The sequence below is a fragment of the Electrona antarctica genome (assembly GCF_951216825.1).
Source record: "Electrona antarctica genome assembly, chromosome: 13".
Classification (NCBI taxonomy): Eukaryota; Metazoa; Chordata; class Actinopteri; order Myctophiformes; family Myctophidae; genus Electrona; species Electrona antarctica.
Genome location: NC_136794.1, coordinates 16,702,804 through 16,713,957, shown reverse-complemented (window position 1 = coordinate 16,713,957; position 11,154 = coordinate 16,702,804).

The following is an 11,154-nucleotide window of genomic DNA, read 5'->3' as shown; positions in this document are numbered from 1 at the left end:
GTGGACGCACTTTGAGCCCCCCCACCACCACATAAATGCACTTTTTGGCCAGAAAGGGATTTTCTTTCACCCGAAGGAAAACTCTTCTCTATGAGGGTTTTCTCTTGGCACAGTGGAGTATTCCTGGTGAAAACAAAATCCCTTTCTGGCCAAAAAATGCTTTTATACGTGTGGTGGGGGGCTCAAAGTGCGTCCACTAAGGAAAGTAGGCTTTCTTTTTTTTTTAACAATATATTTATTGCATTTTTCTTTTTTTTTTTAAACAAACAGACAATACAACAGAACAATATACAATACATAATACAGACAGTACAATTACTTAAAAAAAAAAAAACAAAAAAAAAAAAACATACAGTACATACATATAAATACAGTATATTAAAACAAAATAAGGGCACTTAGACTGGTAACAACAACAAGACCAAATAGCTGCATAGAGTACAATTAAACACTTTCAGTTTCAACCATTAAATAAGACAAATCATTAACCGTAATATACTGGATAAACCGTCCCCATATCCTATCAAACATCTCTTGTTTATTTTTCAGCGTATAAGTGATTCTTTCCAGAGGAAGACACAATGACAGCTCCCTAAACCACTGAGCAATACTGGGTTTGCCTACCTTTTTCCACGATAAAGCTATAGCCCTTTTGGCTTGTAGTAAACATAAATCTAGAAATCTTTGTTCGCTACTCTGAATCTTATGGCCAGGTGGATAAAGACCTAATAGAAACAGTTTCGGGTCAAGCTCAATATTTATCAACAATATCTTCTGAATCTCCCTCCTTACTTCTCCCCAGAATTCTTTCACTCTTGGGCATGCCCACAGACAATGGAAAAGTGTACCTTTGTCTTTACCACATCTGATACAAGTATCTGGAATGAAAGTAGGCTTTCTAATTACACAACCCGTCTTTGTATTGGTGAGTAGGTAAAACATTATTTTTATTTTCGCTACAGAGGAGAGGCTGGTCTGCATTTCATGCGAGGCAGGAAGCCAATCAGTTCCATAGCCTTAATGCAACGGCAGCACCAGCTACTGGTGGTTAAAATAACGTTTTATTCCCTTTAGTTTTTTATGGTTTGCGTTAATTTACAGAAAAACATACTTCCAGTTCAGTCTTAAAAAGTAATGGCTCATTTTGTTATGTAAAAAAGGAGAAATGTTCAATGGTAGACCCTTCTAGCATTCAGCTACAAATACCCACTATTGTATGATAGTGTCATGTGAAAATAGTAGATATAAACTGACAATTTCCACCTATGACATGAAATAGGGACCCAAAATAGGGACCAAAATAGGGACCCAAAATAGGGACACCAGGTTGAACATTGTTAAAGTAACTTTCTAAGAGTAATGACAGAGCTGAGCCAAGCAACATGAATCCAATGTGTTGACGTCAGTCCTCCAAACGCTATCCGAACACACAACGGAGTGTGTCACATTGTGCTCTTTGACCTGCGGAGGCCTAGGTCATCATAATAAAGTGATTCACTGGACGGGGGGGCCTCCGCCTACCCTCCTCAAGCCCCCCAGGCTATGCTCTCGTCTCCACTCTCTCATCAAAGACTTCCTGGTTCATAAGCCCCTGTGCCCACTGAGATCAGAGGGATGTGACCCGTGTCGGAACCCAGGGTTACCTACCCCTCCTAGAGACCCCAACAACACCCCCCCCCCCCTCCTACCCCACCCGAGGGCCACAGCAAGGGGCCCCCTCCGCTACACTCTGGGTCCTCAAGAGTTATGATCAGTCCTGGAATGAAGGGCTGGTGGTGGTTGTGATGAAGGCCCTGTATTGTAGGCCTCCTCCTCTTTGTGGAACAGTGGAGGGGTTTGGGGGGGATGAGAGGGATGAGGGGGGGGGTTAGGAGGACCCTAACCCAGAACTATGACCTCTAGCTCCTCTACACTGAGGCCTCAGAGGTCAGAAGGCCTGTGAGTGGGCCGCGGAGGAATGCCAGCGCTTTGAGACCCAAGGGATGCGGAACTCCTCGGGCGGGGGGGGGGCTTACAGGACGGAGAGAGAGGTGTGTGTGTGTGTGTGTGTGTGTGTGTGTGTGTTGGGGGAGAAGGATACCCATGTCACTTACAAGAGTTCAGAGTTCTTCTTTTATGCCTTTCCGACTCGCCTGTCCTCTCTTTCCTGTTCTGACTGCGTCCACAACGCAACGCCCACTCATCATCGCCACTCGTCCCTTTGAAACCAAGGGTGGATTCATAACTCATAACTCACACTACTGGACTGTGAAGCACAATCGTAAAATCACTATTGTGTGCAGAATTCACAGCAATTAAGATCACTAGAAGTAGACTAAAGATATCTCTTTTCTTTCCCCCATACTGCAACAATAGATTTGTTTTAAGGCAGATGTCATGCTTGATCCCTAGCGTCCCTATTCTGAACATTCTCTGGAAATGCAAGCATGTTTACTGTATATGTATGAAATTAAAAATAAAGTGATATTTAGTCACATTGATCTACCACACATATCTACCAGTTATTGGTCTCAAAGCTACATTCCAACACTACACTGTAGAATCCTGAGTCTCGATTTGGCTCAAGGTTAAATTAAGACTAAGGATTTTGCTGACTTTATACATCTGTTATTTCAGCAAGGGGAGTGAAAGCAGCTCTTGGCCCAGCCCTCAGGGGCTGTGGGCAGTTCCAATGTTCTTTGAGTTTTGGCCACACAAACCCCAAGCACCTCCCTGAACTGTGAAAACCCTCTCATTCCACCATTCTGGCTTCTTCTGGAATCGACTCGCTCATAGGCCTGACGCGAGAGGTCTCCCTCCCCAAAACTGAACCCTTGACCCTTGCATGTAGTCGGGATGGTGGCAGGCCTTCGAGATGGCAGTGATTTCCTGCTGTTTAGCGCAGGACGTAAGGAGCCTGCCACGCAGGAAGTGGTGTTTTCACCACTAAACCATTATAATTATGTGCTGAAAATACAGACACGGGGCAGCAGTTTGAGCACAGCTGAGAGATCACACAGCAAACCGAGGGCCTTGAAGGAAGCACTTTGGTCCAGAATGTATTTTGACCGCTGTGACGATCGACCTTCCAAACTGATCCTGCGTTCAGGTGCTTCTTCTCTCCGGATCACTTAAAACGACATGTCATGACAGCGCTCCAAAAAGAGATCTCTGTTGTACCCAGTGGTTACTGACTGCTGGCCGGATCTTCACCACGTTAACCCTAGCATCCCTATTCCTGGAGGAACATTAGGCAAACATTCCAGAACTACAACAGGCAGTGGCAGCGACGTGGCAGCGACGTGTCAGTGGCAGCGACGTGTCAAATATTCCATTATAAATCATTTCCACAACTCCATTCCATATCACATGCAACATCTTTTTTTAAAGTGTGGATTTGAACAGGCCCAGTGCTGCTGCTGCTGCTGCTGCTGGCTGCGTCTGTGCAAACAATGAACTATTGTTCACACTCGGCTGGCTTGAGTTGAACTGCTGAGTAACTCAACTCTCCCTGAGCGGCAGGAAACGAGAGGATCTGGTGAAATGACAGATTGCTACAGCAACAGATGGTAACATCTGTGGGGGAGCAGGAAAAACCTTCAGTCCTCGTTTTTAACCGCTTAAACCTGACTCCGAAATATGACAAACATAGAGTATCTGCAAGCTCGCCATAATGTGCCTCATTGTAGATCTGCCATTTTCTGCTGTGCAGCACCGGCATATGATGTGTAGAATTGAACCACTTAAACCCTATATAATGAATTGACCAGAGTCCCTCAGGGGTCTAGGCTACTTTTTTCCCTCTACACCAAATGTGAGGCATTGTAGATCTGCTATTTTCGCTGCATATTCACCCTGCCAGAATAGGGACTCTAGCATTCATGTGTTTGATTTAATTCTGCCTATAACGACATGTCCCAAATGCGGGCGCAAGGGTTAAAGGGGGAGGAAACCCTTGGCTGGTTTTGTAGTTTGTTTTCAAGTTCATTTTAAAAATGACTGCATGGTAAGAAAATGGCAGGCTGCAAAAGGCTGCCCCTTTATATAGTAAGTACACCATGATGTAAGGAGCACAGCTGCAGCTAATCAAATTAATAATGGGGTGTGTTAGATTTAGGTCTGTCAATGTGCATAATGTTGGTGTCGGGCGGAAACCTTGTATGTCCAAAACTGTTACTTTTCAGGGAATGTTCCAATGGTGTAGTCACAAGCTTTTAATATACTTTTAATAGGTTCATAATCATGATTTATAAAACCCAAAGACAAACGTAACCACTTTCACTTCCACTTTAAAAACGTTTCCAACATAGCAAAAATGGCTGATCTACACAATCTTGTGAGCTTGTAGATCGGCTACTTTTGTGTGACACTGTATGATGAAGGGCATTATTAAAATATAAGAAAGGAAAGACCTAAAAAGTTGAAATATGGATAGGCCTATATACTGCACAGAGAGCACAGGTCAGCACAGAGAGCAAAGGTCCGTTTCTCAGTGGATTTACCATCTATGAAGGTAAAAAACAAATTGAGGCCCTTTGCAAACATGCATCCAAAATTCGTTAGAGCCCCAAATCCATATGGCCACCATTAACAACCTGTTAAGGCAAAATAAGGCAAACATTTCTAAATTTCATTATGCTTTAAATTAGAAGCATGTGATGTGTCAGACCTAGGGGGGTTTCATGATTCTGAATCCATTCAAAGCATTAGTTTTGCACAAAAAACACTGCCATATCCGTTCGGCACATTTGGGCAATTGGCTATTGCCGAATTTATCCCAATGAGTGTTTTTTGTGCAAAACCCATGCTTGGAATAGATTCAGAATCATGAAAACATAGTTTGACACGTCATGTGCTACTTAAAGTATAATGAAATTTAGAATTTTTTGCCTTATTGTGCCAAGAACGCAGGGCCTCGTTCTTCTCTCTACGACCCGCCTGTGCCAAAACAAGGGAACTCGTCTTTCTTTAATTTCATTTAATCGAGTAATTATAAAATAATATATATTTTTTGCTTTTACTCGCATGTTATACAGCCTACATACGGATCTGACGTTCACGCACGCGCTTATTAATCCCTTTTCTGCTCAAAATGACCCAAAATCCAAGGTTTGGAAGGTTATTATTCCCTCTTCTTACATCCGCGGACGAACTCAACTAATCGCCGGTCTACCGCAGCCTACAGTCAAGCACACTGTGGATAGATAGGGAATTTACCGGATTTCAGATTCGGACCCTGTCATATAAGTGCCTCCACTGGGTGGCAGCACCACTTTCAGATTCGGGCACCCGCCCGAGTGCCCGAAGTGGAAGGGGGCTCGTACAACTCCTCCTGTTCCCCGCCCACACCCCGCCCACGAGGCCCGGGTGCCCGGATCTGAAGCCGTATGTTCAGAGTTCCCAAAGTCGAAGGGTCAATTCCGCCCACTTCCCGCCCACTCCCCGCCCACGAGGCCCGGGTGCCCGGATCTGAAGCCGTATGTTCAGAGTTCCCAAAGTCGAAGGGTCAACTCCGCCCACTTCCCACTCCCCGCCCACAAGGCCCGGGTGCCCGGATCTGAAGCCGTATGTTCAAATGAACTGAAACTGAAGCAGTGTGCCCAAAGTTGAAAGAAGGTGGTCAAATGAACTGAAACTGAGGCAGAGTGCCCAAAGTTGAAAGAAGGTGGTCAAATGAACTGAAACCGAAGCAATGGTGTAAGAGTGCCCAAAGTTGAACTGAAACTGAAGCTATTGATTATCATGATGAACACCAGTAGTAGATTCATAGTTATATTGTTACTGATTATCATTATAAGCACCAGTAGTAGATTCATAGTTATATTGTTATTGATTATCATTATAAACCCCAGTAGGTGGCAGTAGATTCATAGTTATTTTGTTTTACAAGGAAATCACTCATTTCATGTTGATGTATTCTGTGATGGTCCGTTGTCACCACAAGGTGGCAGCAAGACTGAACCAAGGTTGAAAGTTGATGATCAAATTAACTGAAGTTGAGGCTTTCAACTTCAGCTATCCAGTGCCCAAAGGGTTGAAGGGCTTCAACCTTGGGTACTGGGTAGCTGAAGTTGAAGCTCTGCCCTTCAATTTTGGGCACTTTTACATGTAGGCTGACCCAAAGTTGAAACAGTTGCCAGGGGGACATCTTTGAGCCTGGGGTCCTCATCGTTGGATATGTTGTTCCGACAACCAAGAAGAGTATTTACCCTTTACTGGAGGTCCTAGGCCCTAAAATGACCCCATGAGGAAGCGTTGACCTTTACTGAATTGCTTCAGTTTCAGTTCATTTGACCACCTAACTTCAGATTTGGGCACAATTACACCATTGCTTCAGTTTCAGTTCATTTGACAACCTTCTTTCAACCTTGGGCACTTTTACATGTAGGCTGACCCAAAGTTGAAACAGTTGCCAGGGGGACATCTTTGGGCCTGGGGTCCTCATCGTTGGATATGTTGTTCCCACAACCAAGAAGAGTATTTTACCCTTTACTGGAGGTCCTATTCCCTAAAATGACCCCATGAGGAAGCGTTGACCTTTACTGAATTGCTTCGGTTTCAGGTCATTTGACCACCTAACTTCAGATTTGGGCACCCTAACATGTGGTCTTTAAGTGGTGGGCCTAGGGTCATCTTAGTGTCTAGGAGGTCCAGTGAAAGGCCTACATACTCTCCCAAGATGGAGGAACAACATTTTACAATCTTTGTATGGCTACAGGGCGACTGGTTCAATCCTACCCTAAATCTAGGCCTAAGACATGACACCTCAAAGTGGGGTACATTGCATCCACTGGTCAATCCAAGGGCCTACCACTCCACTCTCTTGATATGTTCTTTCCCAACTCTTGGAGAGTATGTAGGCCTTTCCCTGGACCTTCTAGCCCCTAGGATGACCCGAGGCCCACCACTTAAAAACCACATGCTACGGTGCCCAAATCTGAATTTAGGTTCTCAAATGAACTCAAACTGAAGCAATTCAGTAAAGGTCAACACTTCCTCCTGGGGTCATTTTAGGGGCTGGTACCTCCAGTAAAAGGCCTAAATACTCTCCAAGAGTTGGGGAACAACATATCAAGAGAGTGGAGTGGTAGGCCCTTGGATTGACCCAGGACCAGTGATTCAATGTACCCCACTGAAAAATAGCAGATCTACAAGCTTGTAGCGTGGCACACTACGAGCTTGTAGATCTGCCCAAAGTTGAAGGGCTTCAACCTTGGGTACTGGGTAGCTGAAGTTGAAGCTTTCAACTTCAGCTATCCAGTGCCCAAAGTTGAAGGGCGCTTCAACCTTGGGTACTGGGTAGCTGAAGTTGAAGCTCTGCCCTTCAATATTGGGCACTTTTACATGTAGGCTGACCCAAAGTTGAAACAGTTGCCAGGGGGACATCTTTGGGCCTGGGGTCCTCATCGTTGGATATGTTGTTCCCACAACCAAGAAGAGTATTTTACCCTTTACTGGAGGTCATAGGCCCTAAAATGACCCCATGAGGAAGCATTGACCTTTACTGAATTGCTTCAGTTTCAGTTCATTTGACCACCTAACTTCAGATTTGGGCACAATTACACCATTGCTTCAGTTTCAGTTCATTTGACAACCTTCTTTCAACTTTGGGCACTTTTACATGTAGGCTGACCAAAAGTTGAAACAGTTGCCAGGGGGACATCTTTGGGCCTGGGGTCCTCATCGTTGGATATGTTGTTCCCACAACCAAGAAGAGTATTTTACCCTTTACTGGAGGTCCTATGTTGGACTAGCAGCATGCCAAAGTTTGATATTGCCATTGAGAATGCATTGGGCGTTTAAGTTAAATAACTCAGAAACTACAAATCATTTCAAAGTAAAAAGTTCCAGCATTTGTCTCCACAGTAAGCTGAATTATAAAATGTGTGAATGGTGAAAGTGATTTTTTTGACGTGCCATAGAGCTGCCATTGAGCCCCATTATAAATTTCTCAAATTTGAAAGCACTATATATTTCTAAAACTATGAAACATTTCAAAGATTCCATTTCAGGCAAACATGTCCACTGTAAGATGAACCTTAATAGGTTTGAATGGGGTTTCTATAGGTGTAAGTATGTAGGACTAGTAGCATGCCAAAGTTTGTGCTATTGCCATTGAGAATGCATTGGGCGTTTAAGTTAAATACGGGGGGGACATATTTTGACAGCAGAAACTGCCGTCATAATTTCTCCCCCCTCCCTATTCTAAAGCCCCCCCCCATGCAGGTACATTATATATTTAAACTATTTTCAGAAATGGTACACTTATTTTTTCAGTGGGTAGATCTTGTTGAGCTGGTCATTTTGAAAGTAGATCTCACGTCATAAATGTGTGGGCACCCCTGATGTAGGACTAGTAGCATGCCAACGTTTGTGCTATTGCCATTGAGAATGCATTGGGCATTAGTTAAGTTAAATAACTCAGAAACTACAAATCATTTCAAAGTAAAAAGTTCCAGCATGTGTCTCCACAGTAAGCTGAATTATAAAATGTGTGAATAGAGTTTCTAGGTGAAAGTAATTTTTTGACGTGCCATAGAGCTGCCATTGTAGCCTGGCTAATAAGCCAGACTAATATCACACAACACTGTCGCGGTATATTAGTCTGGGCTGGCTCCACTTGGATTTCATTTCCCGGGGGGCGGGTTCAAACATTTTCTCTTTGACGCAATTGGTCAGAGCTACTGTCAGTCAAAGGTCTCAAGCATTGAACGTCACTGTACCAAAGCCCGCCCATATTGCATACCGTGTCCCGATTGGCCCGACCTGTTCTCGGTTGTAGGAAAGAGGCGTGCTACTGAGCCTCGCCAGACCCTAATCCGCTGGCAGGCAAAACATTTTTTGCCAACGGCTGATTCGGTCTGGTTTATTAACCAGGCTACTGCCATTGAGCCCCATTATAAATTTCTGAAATTAAATTAAATTTCTCAAATTTAATTTATTGGTACGGCTAGTTGCCGTACCAATAGGACAAACCATATGCCATTGACAATACTAACGGTACTATTGTCAATGGTTTTTCTCATGCCAATAAAGCCCTTTGAATTGAATTGATTGTTCTATGCCACTTTGGCACACCCATGGCTCTGACACCTACATTTAATTAACACCTACACCTACATTTAACACACCCATTATCAATTTGATTAACTGCAGCAGCTGCATTGCTTAGCCTGTAATGTTTTTCAGCTGAACTGGAAACAAACTACAACATCAGTCCATATGCCCCTTTAGTGTGGTTAAAGACCTGACAAGTTTTAAAATCCTATATTTGTTTGTGTGTTGTTTTTTTTGGTCTGGATTTCCCAGCATCAAGTTCCATCAACAGAGGGTATGTAGAAAACCTTTTCTACAGTCCGTACATCAATCTGCAAATAGCTTCTCCATGAGAAGCATATGTGCTTCCAACATCTCACCCGAGAGGATGCCTTAATTTGTTCCCCCGTGGGTCAGCTGAGTGCAACACTGTCTCATACACCTGACCCTGTGTGCCTGTGGTGTGAGATGTTTTGTCTGGTGGCGTCTGTGTTTGGTACTGCAGACCCCAACGGCAGACAGCTGACTGTCTCAGAATGCTGTCTGCTCTAACCACACAGAGGACAGCTGAGTTATTCCTCTCCTCTCCCTCCCTTCCCCTCCTCTCCTCCAGACCTGATAGTTATGGGACCATCAGGAACAATCAGAGGAAGAAGACAACATAAATAGTTGTTTGTGTAGCAAACATCATTGTCATCATTGTTCGTGGAGGTTAATGGACACTTACATCTTGACATGTCTTCGTGAGTTTATGAGGTCTATTTATATTGTTTTGAAAGGGTCCAAAAATAACAATTTGGTGTGAAGAAAATGGGCAGTGTCCACCTCATGTCTGAGAAAAGTGATGGTTAATTATGTTTATTCCATTGTAGGAAGATGAAAATAGAAGATCTACAAGCTCACAGTGCATGCTTTTCCATGCATGGGGCCGTTTTGTCCCTGGCTCTTCGCTGGAAACAACATAGTACCACAGACGAAAAACAGTCTAAGTCCAAATTTCATTCTGACCCCTCCACGAAAAGGCCTCGTTGTCCTGAACACTTATCTATCATTTATACATTATGGATCAATAGTGTGGACTTAGACTGTTTTTCGTCTGTGGCATTCGTAGTCTCTGAGTTGCAGACCCATTAAGGTCCATTTGGTTCTTAACTATTAAGATTTAGCGGCGGCGGTGGCTCAGGGGTAGAGTGGCTGGATGGTAACCGCAAGCTTGCCAGTTCGAACCCGGGCTCCCCCAGAGTTAGTGTCAAAGTGTCATTGAGCAAGACACTGAACCCCTAATTGCTCCTGATGTGCTGGTTGGTGCCTTGCATGGTTTCCGCCGCCCTCAGTGTCTGAATGTGTGTGTGAATGGGTGAATGTAATGCACAATCTATGTAAAGCGCCTTGGATAAAGGCGCTATATAAATGCACAATTTTAAAAGATGTGATCCCCCATGGGACCTCTGGGATGTGATAGGTCGATGTTTAGATTTTCGGGACAACTTTCCCCGTTCTCCCCTAAAGATATTTGTTGAAACATTTTAACAACACAAATCTCGGGGGTCCCTGTCACAAAATATTTTCAGATGGGGGTCCGCGGCCAAATGCATATTAATGTGGGGGTCCTTGACATGAACAAGACGTTTGAACATGTAATGGATCTCCGTGAGAGTTGTTGATGTACAGCGAACACCATCTCACCCCATCCTCCATGGTACAGTATCTCTCTATAATAACCGTGGCTGGCGTTCTGACCTCTTCCTCCCCTGTGAGATCTCTCTGCCCCGGGGCTGTTTCTGTCCCCAGCTTCTCACCACAAGAAGATTCTGAAGAAGCAACACTCACAGGACTCTTTGCTGTCAAATTAAAAAATCATTTGTTCTTGTTCTCTTAAGCATTCAGTGATCGAGTCCCCCCACCCACCCACCCCACCCCCCAACAGCAAACCCCTGTTCTCCCACTCTACACCCCCCCCCCCCTCTCTCTCACGTCTCACCTGTTTCTTGTTCAATAGCTCTTATCTTTTACTTCTCTCTCCAATTTCCTTGAATGTTGTACAGTATCTCTCTGCCTCCCCTCATTCTTGTTGTAGCTCTCTTCTTTTACCCCCCCCCCCTCTCTCTCTGTCTGTCTGTCTGTCTGTCTGTCTGTCTG